Source organism: Euprymna scolopes, chromosome 2 (genome assembly GCF_053919585.1).
Source record: "Euprymna scolopes isolate OS-2025 chromosome 2, ASM5391958v1, whole genome shotgun sequence".
Lineage (NCBI taxonomy): Eukaryota > Metazoa > Mollusca > Cephalopoda > Sepiida > Sepiolidae > Euprymna > Euprymna scolopes.
In genome coordinates, this window is record NC_136483.1 from 8,252,878 (window position 1) to 8,266,347 (window position 13,470).

Consider the following 13,470-nt stretch of genomic DNA (forward strand, 5'->3'; position numbering starts at 1 on the left):
CACTAAAGTTAAGCAACGATGAGCCTGGCCATTACACTCAGTCTTCGTCAAACGTGCATTTACAAGGGAAATTCTGATGTGAAACCCGAGCTCTACTGTATGTGTCGCATTATCGCAGCCATTGCATCGGCTGAGATTAGTATTTGTAAAAATAAAAAAAAATTGTTAGTTCTATAGAAAGCATTCACAATTATAACCAAACACTCTGAGTGGATTTCTGGACAACTTAGTTTTTATGGCGGCCTTCATACCTCAAAATCGACGGGACTGCCACCATTTATATATAGAGAGATAAATTAGTTCTAACAGTTTAAGTATTTCTATTATTATATAAAAGGAATTTGTTTGTGTGTGTGTGTCTTCGTTCCCTATAGATTCGGGAAATAAGATTCATGTAGTGCCGATTCAGTAAAGGTGTGGTTGTAGCTTGCGCAACCCTCGCCTCACAATTACACGCGCAGCTTCCTCGACAATTCTCCCTTTGTCTTTCGAGAATAAACGGAGGTATCGAGACCCGGAAACAGCTGAACCCATTTTATGAAATAAGACATGAAGGTACTTGATGTATCTGGGAGTTTTCTTGGGTAGTTATCGTATCGGAATGGGTACGATAAATATCGAAAATCGATAATCGAAAATATCCGATTAAAGATGAAAATCCAATTTGGACCGAAGTTAATATTTTATACAACCTAACATCACATTTAAAAAGAAAAAAAATTTCATCTTATAATTTTATTTTATTATTTTTTAACGCACAAGCAGAATGGCACAGCCTATAAAATCAACGGTTGGTTCTTTTACAAGACAGAGGTCCATTCTAAATGAATATTCCTTTTTAGAGCACAATTGAATGTTGATACCCGGCTTTTGTCCGTTTAGCTTTAAATTAATTTTGTAAAAATAATTTTATAAAATCAACAAGTTGTTCTTTGATAAGACAGGTGCGTGATCGAAATGAGTTTCTGCTAAGAGTACAATTGAACATTGACGGTTGATTTTTGCATTTTAAATTCTAAGTGTAGCCATTATTCAAAGATACTTTATAAAATCAACATATTCTCCATGGATACATGTGTAAAAGTTCACTTGTGATGTGAGGTTGTATAAAATGTTAACTTCGGTCAAAATTGGACATTCTTCTTTAATTGGATATTATCGATTATCGATTTTCGATATTTATCGAACCCATTCCGATACGATAAATACCCAAGAAAACTCCCAGATACATCAAGTACCTTCATCTAATATTTCATAAAATGGGTCCAGCTGTTCCCGAGTCTATAGGGAACGAAATTTCACACGCATAAGGTTCCTTTTATATAATAATACAGATACTTCAACTGTTAGAATTAATTTGCCTCAGTATATACTATAGACTAAGTGACTGCGGTGAGACATACGACGCTGCTTCCTCGTACATTGCATGAAGGGGGTCCGTTAATCGATTTGATTAAAAATTATCGATTTAATTGATTTCGATGACAATAAAAGTATTAGGGAGTTGAACGGTCTTCCTATTAGTGACAATTAAAAATAACTTTTTAGATGTCAGTTCCAACTTAGATTTAAATAAATGCATTTCGTATTTAATAGATGTTACAACCCCTATTCATTATATAACATATTCTAAGTTCTATAAAACGTAGGAGTGGTAATAACTCTACTAACGTAAATGAATGTTAATGAAAATAACATCTATAACATAGTTCTGAAACCAATAATAAGATTGGAAATAAAAATGAGAAGCAAGAGTGTAATAATAAATAAATAAAAAAAGAAACTTAATTCGCTTAACTCCAACAAAAATTATTAGATGGTAAAATATACGAAAGATTATGTTGAAGTTGATCGATAAACAATTTTCCGTAACTGATCAGTTTGCATTAAATATTCATTAAAAAAGAAAACTTAAAACTCACGTACCATTGTTGTAAATATTCAAAACATATTATCAATAAGAAAATATGTAATGGCAATAGCAAAGATTGAGAGAAAAATTGGAGAAAGGTAAAGTGACACAAACAACAAAAAACAACAACAACAACAACAACGATAATGATAATAATAATAATAATAATAATAATAGTAATAACAACAACAAAAATAATAATAATAACAACAGCAACAAAAATTCTGAGATTACTACTACCACTACTACTATTACTATTATTATAACAATAGTATAATAATTACGTAAATAAGAAATAAATTGACCACATGAAAAACAGTAATGACAAAATCAAACTATGTTGCCATAAACAAAATAACTGCTTAGCAAAGAGTATACAACCTGAAAGATAAAAAAAAATGGTATATACGGGAAACTGCAGCGGGAAAATAGATTCATTCAGTAACAAAACAGTCGGAAAATAATTAAAATTGATAAACATGCAGATGATTTCTATAGATTATGCCACAGGAAACTATGAATTTCAAATTTCAAAGATGTTATGAAGTTATTTCAATTTTAGAATCGAAATAACTAAGTCGATACGCACTCGGAGTTCACATAAACACACATATACGCGACAACCCCCTCCCACTTTCCCCTTCTATCTGTATCTATCTGCCTGTCTCACAAACACAGTCCGCCACTATTTGGACAGAAACAAACGTAAACGACTGTATGAACAAGCATAACACTCTACTAGTCTCTACTTCTCTCTTCATCTTTTTATTTTATCTCTCTTCCTCTCTGTCTCTCCACCTTTCTCTTTTACACACACACACACACACACACTCGAACCAATGGGCAGGGAAATGCGTAAATACGCTATTAGACCGTGTACAAAGCACTGTTGTTATATTTGAATCTTACTTCTTTATCTCACAGAGGTGATGTTGCTAGTCCCAGTATTTTCTACATACTAAATACAATATTATAATGACATGTATTTCTCAGAATTGTCTGATCTATTCCCAGCTTCCTTTTTTCCAGCTCGTTGGACTCGTTGGTTCATCAATTCGCTGTTTTATTGGAATACAGCTTCCTATTCCAGTAGCTTCTTTCCAAAGACTACAAAGTCGTGGAACTTTCTTCCTGATCACTACTTTCCTTTTACTTACAGGTTCGGTCTCTTCACGACTAGTGTCAATAGATATACGGAATAATCACGTTGACATGCCGGTTCTCGCTTGATTACCAAAGTTAAGCAACGTTGAGCCTAGTCAGTACCAGATGGTTGACCAATTTGGGAATACAACATGGGTGAGCACTTTAGGATTGCTTGGAGCTGTTTGTAGGAGACGTCGACACGTTCCTGCAAGCTTTTCAAAGCCCTAACATAGTCATTTCTCCTGACAGCTGGGTACCACTTGTTAATTTCGTACTCCCAGGGAACTTTCTCTTTTGGAGAGAGTAAGTTAAACCCGCATTAAGTCTAGTTCCGCGGTTTCATTTCATTTTATAAGGTTAATTGGCATCTCCTGCCATTGCGATAATCACCTTTCGTTCGTGTTAGCTTCTTACACCAAGTGGCTTCATATCTTGCCTCGAGCGATTTCCATAAAAAAACACACGCGTAAACACACTTTATATCTTCCTCTTAAACACACGCATGCGCCTAGAAGATAGAAGACGCATGCACGTACGTATACACATACTCTTACAACTCTGAGGCACGCGTATATTAGCTCTTAACAATACAAATACGCATGGCCCCACACACACTCTCTTTCTCTCTTCCACACGCACGCCCTCACAATAGTTGATTCGTTTAAATAAGCAAGTTATGATGAATTTTCTTGTCATTTGTTTCCCCATAAAAATCTGCTACTCAGAGAAGAGACCGTGTTAATATTTCATACAAAGCGTGTGGAAGTGATTCTATGGAAATGACAGGGCTCGATCCCGTCATGCTGAGTTGTCAGTAACAGCGCCCCCTCCTCGCATAACTCACACAGAGAAGCGCGTCTGCTAGGTGTTTGCTACCTGCGTAAACATATGTCTGGTCTCACACGCGCGCACACACGCACACACGTTTGTCCATCGAAAACAGACGATGCCTTGTTTTTGGTCTAAAACGATCTACGAGGATACCAGATGGATTTTGTGTTTTTCCAAAGTTAAATTCGTTTATGGCTCGACGATTCTTTAGTAACTGTTCGATGTGACGTGTTTTTGTTTCATTGACTGGATTGTAAGAACAAAGCTATGAGAAGTGAGACGATTTAATTGAGAGTACGGGATAAATAAAATAGAATCACACACACACACACACACACACACACACAAACACACACACACACAAACACACACACACAAACACACACATATGTATATATATATATATATATGGAGACCGAAAGAACTAGATAGAAAGAGAGAGAGAGAGAGAGAGAGAGAAAGAGAGAGTGAGAGAAAGAGAGAGATGTAGTGTGGAAATGTATTTGTATAAATTAATCCACACAGAGGTGTCTGCGTTTCATCACCGTCGAGTATCGTCAGGCTAATTATAGTTTAATTTTCAAAAATACATTCTAAATTTTACTCAAGTATTGAGCACTGTTGAAGTAAATACTGCAGATCCATGCGCGATTTATTAATCACTATATAATATCACAGATTTCATATACATGGAATAATATATCATCTTTTTTCCTGTTCCTTCTTCTTTCTCTCTCTCTCTTTGTTTCTCCATTTCTTTCTCCATTTCTCTGCCTATATATATATATATATATATATATATATATATATATATATATATATATATATATATATATATATGCACCCCCCATATATATATATGTGTGTATGTAAGGGGTGTATGAGTATACATATTTATATATAGGGTGAAGTAGATGGTGACAGAGAGAGCGAGAGAGAGAAAGAGAGAGATAGTATATATAGAGTATATATATATGCATATACACATGTACGTATATATATATATGTGTGTAATAGTGTGTGTGTGGGGGGGAAATGAGGGAAAGAGAACGGACATCGATAGATACATCCTCGGATAAAGTTTGAGCGAAAATACGCAAGAAAAACTGAGAAACAGATACCCCCCTCCCATATATATATATATATATATATATATATATATATATATATATATATATATATACAGAGAGAGAGAGAGAGAGAGAGAGAGAGAGAGTGAAAGAGAGTGAAAGAGAGTGAAAGAGAGAGAATGAGAGGCTGCACGTTGTCATTCACCCCAAAACATGAATGAGACACGTTACACAACTACAAACAATCGGGAATAAGAAAAATATCTTCCTTTACCTCTTTCTACTTCATCAGCTTTCTTCTGTTTTCCTTCTTCTGCAGGTTTTCTTTCGTTCCTTTCGTTCGCTCTTTCTCGACTTTTTGCTTTCTCTTGGTTGCCGCTTTCTTCTTACTTTGTGTTTGTTTCCTCTGTCTTTCAGTACAGCAACATTTTTCGTTTTAGAATTTATAAAAGAACGATAAAAAGAAGGAAGAAAGAATAGATGTTGAGATCTCAATCTAGGGGCCGCGACTCCGAGTTTCCCTTCCTTGGAGTCCAAACTAAGCTATCGTGTTTAATAGTTAATTAAGAACTAAAAGGAAAAAAAGGAAAAGAAACTTTTAACTATTATAAGCGAGTGTATACCCGCAAACCAGCTCAGCTATTTGAATAGACAGCGTTGTTATCGTATCGCGGGAAGTTGCAGGAATGAGCTGTTGCTAGTGCCACTCACGATTTTCGCTCCCAAGTTACGTTCCCCTCGGGAAGTCGATGTTGAAGCGGTGTTGAAAGCTGAGACTCATACACAAAGACAAACACACGATCTTATTTTCTTTCTAAGTCGTTAGTTTCTACGGCGAGAAACTATCCGTTAATTCGTGCCAGCTTTTGATTTTGTGTTTGTCACGGCCACCATACATAGAATACAGAGAACGTCAAGTGGGCGCAGGACGAATAGCGGTAGGAATATGCAGACGCCTGTTGGCGGTATTTTCCTTCTTATTTTTGCATGGGAAATGGCGGGAAATTCTTTTAGTAGTAGTAAGTGTGCGATACCTTGCCGAATTTTACCAGCACAGGCGTGTGTTTGTGTGTGCGCTTGTTGGAGAGAGAGAGAGAGAGAGAGAGAGAGAGAGAGAGAGAGAGTGAGGGAGAGAGATAGATAGAGAGAGAGAGGGAGGGGGATATCATTCGGATATATTTTTTACGGCAGATCAAGGGTTTTTGGTTATCTCATTGACGATCCCAATTCTTACTGTGAATGATTCATTAGTCGATTTTATGGCATATCAAACCTTTTCGAATGCTGAAAACCAATGCTTAATTCAAAGGATTAATCAAAGTGAATAGTTTCTCTCTTTAGGAAATATCAACCTATCTTGATTTCTTTAATCCTGAGAGACCATGCTGATTGGAAACAGATTCTTAACCGTCATTTACGGCTTATCGACTCTTTTGGAGAAAAACGATTCCTATTGTAAATAATACATTAGATTTTGTCTCTCGATTAGGGCATGTGTAACGTAGCCGTTACGCTTGAACCGTGTTCGTACAAACCACTTTCGGACTCCACACGCCGTCTGGAACAATTGGAAAAAAACAAACAAACAAAAATAAATCTCTGCTTTTCTTTCTTTGCAACATAAGTCGTTTATTGCTGTTTTTCTTTCTCCCTTCACGGTTTAAAAGTTCTCGCCTCCACATGTTTATCTTACCTAGAGTGTTTCTCTTTCTTACGACCGTACGCTGGCAAAAGTCAAACCAATTTTGTCGTTACTTTATACGTCCGTCTCCTTCGGCGTCGTCGTTTTCTGCTCTCGACTACGTGGTGTCCTTTTTTTTCCTTGTCACACCAGCTCGCGCATACTTACTAATTTGCATATGTACCTTTTCTGGCTACTGCTGCTAATATCCTCGCCAGCCATTTATTTATCAGCTGAAGCTGATATTTTCCCACGCGTTCATACTCACTTTTTTCCACATATTGGATTTTAGGGCGATTAACTTGACGGTATTAAACAAAAATTACTAATCTAAGAGATCGCACACGTTCTATCATTCTTAGTCTCTGTCTAATCACTGCAATGTTGTAACCCTTTATTTGCTTCACAAGTTCCTTCACAGAATGTCTCCAATTAACTTCAACGTAAATGCTCCTAACAAGTCTGACTATCAACAAATAAAACCTCTTCACCACAGATGACGGAAATTTACTACTCTAATAGTTCCTTCCTCGGATACTTTGTTTTATTAAACCACTTCTTGTCCCTGTTTCCCTGACTATACCAACATGTTAAAGTTTAATCACTAATTGGCCAATTCAATATACAATTAAGTTTTACAAGAATAAGAACAATTAGATGTATATTATTTAATGTTTGTAACTAATATTTTTAATTGCGAAACCGTTTTAACAATAAAAATTAATAATAATAATATCAATACAAATAATAATAAATAGTAATAATAACAATAATGAAATTAATAGTAATAATAAAATTAATAACAATAATAACACCAATAATAATAATAATAATGATAATAATAATAATAATAATAATAATGAAATCAAAAATAGTAATAATAAAAATAATAACAATAATGATAACAATAAAAATATTAACAATAATAATAACAATAATAATAAAAGTAATAATAATAAAATTAATAATACCAATAATAATAACAGCAATAAAAACATTAATAAAAATAACACTAATAATAATAAACATAATAATACTCATAACAATAATAATAACACTAATAATAACAACAATAACAATCACAATAATAATAACAATAATAACAATATCAATAACAACAATAATAATAATAAACATAATAACAATCATAATAATTATAACAACAATAATAATTATAACAACAATAATAATAATTGCAATAATGATAATAATAACAATAATAATAACAACAACAATAACAATAACAACAATAATAATAACATACATAATAATAACAATAATAATCATACCAATAATAATAATAATAAAATTAATAATTATATTAACAATAATAATAACAATAATAATAACAATAATAACAATATTAATAACAACAATTATAATAATAAACATGATAATAATCATAACAATAATAATATAATTATAACAACAATAATAATAATTGCAATAATGATAATAATATAAATAACAATTACAACAATAAAAATAATAATAACAACAATAATAATAATAACAATAATAATAAAAAATAATAACAATGATAATACTAATAATAATAAAATTAATAATAATAACAATAATAATAATCATAACAATTATAATAACAATAACAATAACAATAATATTAGCAATAATAATGATAACTATAATAATAACAATAATAATAATACACATAATAATAATCATAACAATAATAACACAAATGATAATAATAATAACAATAATAATAACAATACTAATAACAATAATAATAACAATATTAATAACAACAATTATAATAAACAAAATAATAATCATAACAATAAAAATTATAATCATAACAACAACAATAATAATTGCAATAATGATAATAATAAAATAATAATGATAACAACAACAATAATAATAATAACAACAATAATTATGATACCCATGACAATAATGACAATAATAATAACAATAATCATAACAATAATACTACTAATAATAACAGTAACAATAACAAAATAATAATAATAATAACAATAATCATAATCATAATAATAATAACAATAACAATAATAACAATAATAATAACAATAATAATAATAAATAATAATAATATCAATAATAACAATAATAATAACAATAATAATAATAACAATAATTATAACACTAATAATAATAACAATAATAATTATAATAACAATAATAATAATAACAATAATAATACCAATAATAATAACAATAATAATAACAATAATAAAATTAATAACAACAATAATAATAATAACCGTACTAATAACAATAATAATAATTACAACAATAATTATAATAATAACAGATATAATACTAACAATAATAATAATAACAATAATAATAACAATGATATAAAAAGCAATAATAATAATAACAATAATAATATCAATAATGTTAACAATAATAATAACAATAATAATAACAATAATAACAATAATAATATAAACAATAATAGTAATAACAATAATAATAACAGTAATTATAATAATAATAATAACAATAATACTAATAACAATAATAATAATAACAATAATGATGATGTTAACAATAATAATAATAGCAATAATAATAACAATAATAACAATAACAATAATAACGATAATAATAACAACAATAATAATAATTATTATTATTATAATAATGATAATAAGAATAACAATAATAATAACAATAATAATAACAGTAATAATAATAATAATAATAATAATATAATAATAATAATAATAACAATAATAATAATAATAATAATAATAATAATAATAATAATAATAATAAAAATAATAATAATAATAATAATAATAATAATAATAATAATAATATGCAGGATTTATAAGGAAGACAAAAGGTGAAATTAACGAAAACATTCGGGCAGGGCTTCAAAAAATGAAAACGAAACAGAATTCCTAATAACAGTCACAGAAGAAAACGTGATTAGAACTTACCATATCAAAGCAAGGATTTACAAGACACAAGAAAACTGTAAATGAAGAATTCGTGATTCAAAAGAGATGAATAAATAAACCAATAGATATATCTAAGGCTTTTGACAGAGTAGGCACGATGGTCTTCCCAGGAAAATCAGATCATACAGTATCGCTGGACTGATACTTAACATAATTAAATCCTTCTTAAGTAAGAGAAGTATACAGGCAGTCCTCGACAGTCTTAACAATATGATATAAATGCGGGAGTACCTCAGGGGTCTATCCTTGGACCTTTATTATTCCTGATATTCAAACTCATCTCCCTGTTAAAATTATTTCTGTCATGGATATATATGACATCACACTCTATAGCAGACACGACAGGAAAACAAATGGACACATATCTAATGAAATGGCAGAAACACTACAAGAAGACCTCCAATCTGTAGTGGAATGGGAACATAAATGGATGGTCTCATTCATTGCTGCCAAGACTAAGCTTGTTTCTTTCAATAATTACAAGAAACCTTCTCTACCACCAATAGCAATGGCCATGAACACATTACCCGAAAGTACTTCCTTTAAACTCCTCGGTCCGTTTACAGCGAACATGAGTTGGAACAGTTACATTGAGAGCATTGCCAAGGCCGCTGCGAAGAAGTTAGACTCTCTCTATCGTGCTAGAAAACTACTGACGCCTGAAAGTATCTCGTACCTTTATAAGACCACCATACGTCCAGGTATGGAGTATTGTTGTCCCATTTGATCTGGTGCATCTGCTACTAGTCTCTCGCTCCTAGGCAGGGTTCAAGAGAGAGTCGTCAGCCTGATAGGCCCTGAACTGTCATCTAAGCTTCAGCCTCTGTCCCATCGACGAAATATTGCATCCCTCTGCAATTATTTTGATGGTGATTGCTCTGATGAACTGCAAGCACTTGTGCCCCCTCGACGTAAATACCCCCAACAAACCCGACAAGCAACTAAATCCCACTCCTACCCATTAGATATCCCTAGATGTAAAAGGGCTTTCTACTCCAGTAGTTTCTTCCCGGAACTGCTAGACTTTTGAACTTCCTTCCAGGTTTCTGCTTCCCTAATTGTACTGACACTCAAAAGTTCAAGTGTAATGTAAACAGATATCTCACTGACCAACCCTCTACAATGTACCCCTGTGGCTTATGTCCCTTATAGTAGCCCCTGTATCAAAGCCCCTTGTTTGGGTTGGGGTGAAACTGTACAAAAAAAACAAAAAAAACACACACACATAATAAGCAAATGCAGCAAGCAAGCCCACAAAGAATATAAAAATAGTTACGATTAAATGTAGAAGGCAGTAATCTGTCAATTACGCAGACAACTGCATTTTGAACATCCAGACAAATTGGGGAAGCCCAAACCAGCAGTAGTACTTTAAAACGAAAATCATCAAGTCCTATGGGACATGGATATACAAGCGGATAAACCCATTCAACCAAGACGACCGGATGTAATACTAGTATACAAGAAGAGAAATACCTGACAGATTGCAGATTTTACTGTTCCAGCAAACGATAGAATGGATATCAAGGTGACGGAAAAGCGGGGCAAAATACACTGAACTAGCCAGAGAGTTCAAAGGAATACAGAAGATAAAAAAGCTAATATAACAACACTAATATTAGAAGGACTAGGAACAATACCGAAAAACTTTGTAAAAGATAATGGAAGAGATTGGAATCAGAGGAATAACTGAAAAGATACACTGGATAACAGTAATAGAAACGACTGAAATATTTAAAAAAAAAAAACTTAAATGCGGAGATTAACAGTCGAGCTACAGGCAAAAACTGGGATACAGAAAATGCTACATATTTATAACACAAAGAAGCATCACATGGAATAACAAAAACTGAAATTGAATAATTGGAAGTTAATTCCCTTGCGCCCCTCCTCCCCTCCCCATTTTTGCGTGCCGCAAAAAACTGACGCCACATCAAATAAACGAAGAAGGTCAAACTGTATGGAAAGACCGAGGAGAGGAAGCACTAACCAAACCTCCACTGGATGAGTGCAAAGAGGACTGGGACGTTGGGAAGGCTTTTTGCTACTCTAATTCCAGTAAAAGATCAATGATCGTCGCCAATGAGAAATCAATAGTATGCGGCTGTTACGATAACGCAAATTCAAGTGCAATCCTTATCGGCAGAGGTGGAAAGTTGTTGAAATCTGGGGACTTGTTGTCACCCAGAGTGCAGAGAACGCCACAAGTTGTTATCCAAGAGACATCTTTGATGATAGCCTGTTTGACTGTTTCCAGTGAGTAAATAATAAGAATAAAGAGTAATACTACTACTACTTCCACTACTACTACTACTACTACTACTACTACTACTACTACTACTACTACTACTACTAAAACTACTACTAATAATAATAATAATAATAATAAGTAATTAATAATAATAATATTAATAAGAATAATATTAATAATAATAATAATATTATTAATAATAATAATATTAATAATAATAATATTATTATTAATAATAATATTAATAATAATAATATTAATAATAATAATATTGATAATAATATTAATAATAATAATTAATAATCATAATAATATTAATAATAATAATATTAATAATAATAATAATATTAATAATATTAATAATAATATTAATAATAATAATACTATTAATAATAATAATATTAATAATAATGTTAACAATAATAATAATATTAATAATAATATTAATAATAATAATATTAATAATAATGTTAATAATATTATTATTATTATTAATAATATTAATATTAATAATAATAATATTATTAATAATAATAATAATATTAATAATAATAATAATAATATTAATAATAATAATAAACTTCATTACATTTTTGACGGTAATAGGAGTGTAGCATAAACATTTATTTGTAAATGGGATGAGTGTTCTAACTAGAAATATCATTTCCCCTTCAATATTTAGATCAAATAAAAAATAATGATATTTTTATTTCAAAGTTAGTTCATGAAATTAACTTGATGTGTCAAATCAAGTAACATAAGAAAAAAATATGGAGGTACACATGGCGACATGTCAGATTGCTTTCTCCCTCTTAGCTTACTACTGCTGACTTTACGTCATTCCATCAAAAAAATTCACGATGCAATAGAGAATTATGTACCAATTATAATTAATGTGAAGACTGTAATATTATAGTAAACTGTACAGTAATATATATTCAAATAAATGAGAAAATATTATCTGTTAAATATGTATTTTTGTTTCTCTTTCAGCTGTTACTGTATTCATTGCACAACGGAGAACTCCCGAGACGAGGAAAAAGAGATAGAGACAGACCAACTCTACACACGGTTACCATGAAATAGGCAACGAAAAAAAATCTACGTAAACATATTTATCTCTACATTAAGCGTCTAGTGCTACAACTAAGAGGTGTCTAACTACACGACCAATCCGGTGCACAGTCGCATCTGTTTACAGGGCAAGAAATCGTTGCGGCTATGAAGCAAAACTTCTGAGAGGAATCAACATACAACTTTAATGAATCTTTTTTTTTTTTTTTTTTGCTCTCAACGTAGGTATTTAATGTTTTCCAATGTTTGAAATAAAGCTGATGGCGATTTTTATTCAATCTCTTGTTTGTCATATTATTTTCTCATATATATAAATTGCAGATCGGATAAACTCATCAGAGGGGTTGTATTTCTCCAGTATTGATGAGGCGCACGAAATCATTGCATGCGAGCAACATGCTAAAAGTTAACTACATTTAAAATAGATATATATATATATATATTATTAAAAATATATCTGCTAAAATAGATATAAGAAAGTGTTTTACTCTAACAGTTTTGCCCATAGGTCTGCTAGACTTTGGAATTCCCATCCTTTCCTGACT

At 31.2% G+C, this 13,470-nt stretch overlaps 1 long non-coding RNA gene across 1 annotated transcript in view; it reads left to right on the forward strand.

Moving 5' to 3' along the window:
• The window catches only part of LOC145288460 (uncharacterized), a 112,355-nt gene extending 99,152 nt beyond the window's left edge, over positions 1 to 13,203 (forward strand). Inside the window, exon 3 of the long non-coding RNA XR_013869286.1 lies at positions 12,845 to 13,203. This is a non-coding gene — a long non-coding RNA (uncharacterized LOC145288460). The remainder of the gene's footprint in view (positions 1 to 12,844) is intronic.
• Positions 13,204 to 13,470: the final 267 nt, after the last annotated feature.